Raw genomic sequence first — 765 nt, forward strand, 5'->3', positions numbered from 1 at the left:
CAATTTACATGGAAGAAGAATCTCCATTCCTGCCATTGGAGCAAACAACTTTGAGCTGAAACCTCAGCTAGTTTCTCTGATGCAGCAGAACTGCAAGTTTCATGGACTTCCATCTGAAGATGCTTTTCAGTTCTTAACTGAATTTTTGCAGATATGTGATACTGTTAAGACTAATGGAGTAGATCCTGAAGTCTACAGGCTCATGCTTTTCCCTTTTGCTGTAAGAGACAGAGCTAGAGTGTGGTTGGACTCTCAATCCAAAGACAGCCTGAACTCTTGGGATAAGCTGGTCACGGCTTTCTTAGCCAAGTTCTTTCCTCCTCAAAAGCTGAGCAAGCTTAGAGTGGATGTTCAAACCTTCAGACAGAAAGAAGGTGAATCCCTCTATGAAGCTTGGGAAAGATACAAGCAGCTGACCAAAAAGTGTCCTTCTGACATGCTTTCAGAATGGACCATCCTGGATATATTCTATGATGGTTTATCTGAGCTATCAAAGATGTCATTGGATACTTCTGCAGGTAGATCCATTCACCTAAAGAAAACGCCTGCAGAAGCTCAAGAACTCATTGACATGGTTGCTAATAACTAGTTCATGTACACTTCTGAGAGGAATCCTGTGAATAATGGGACGCCTATGAAGAAGGGAGTTCTTGAAATTGATACTCTGAATGCCATATTGGTTCAGAACAAAATATTAACTCAACAAGTCAATTTGATTTCTCAGAGTCTGAATGGAATGCAAGCTGCATCCAACAGTACTCAAGA

At 41.0% G+C, this 765-nt stretch overlaps 1 non-coding gene across 1 annotated transcript; it reads right to left on the reverse strand.

The window, feature by feature from the left end:
- Positions 1 to 334: 334 nt before the first annotated feature.
- On the reverse strand, positions 335 to 442 carry LOC148545906 (small nucleolar RNA R71). Its single transcript, XR_015901445.1, has one exon. It is a non-coding gene; the product is annotated as a small nucleolar RNA R71 (small nucleolar RNA).
- Between the last annotated feature and the right edge of the window lie 323 nt (positions 443 to 765).

This window comes from Arachis ipaensis, chromosome B9 (assembly GCF_059453495.1).
Source record: "Arachis ipaensis isolate K30076 ecotype BB chromosome B9, ASM5945349v1, whole genome shotgun sequence".
Taxonomy (NCBI): domain Eukaryota; kingdom Viridiplantae; phylum Streptophyta; class Magnoliopsida; order Fabales; family Fabaceae; genus Arachis; species Arachis ipaensis.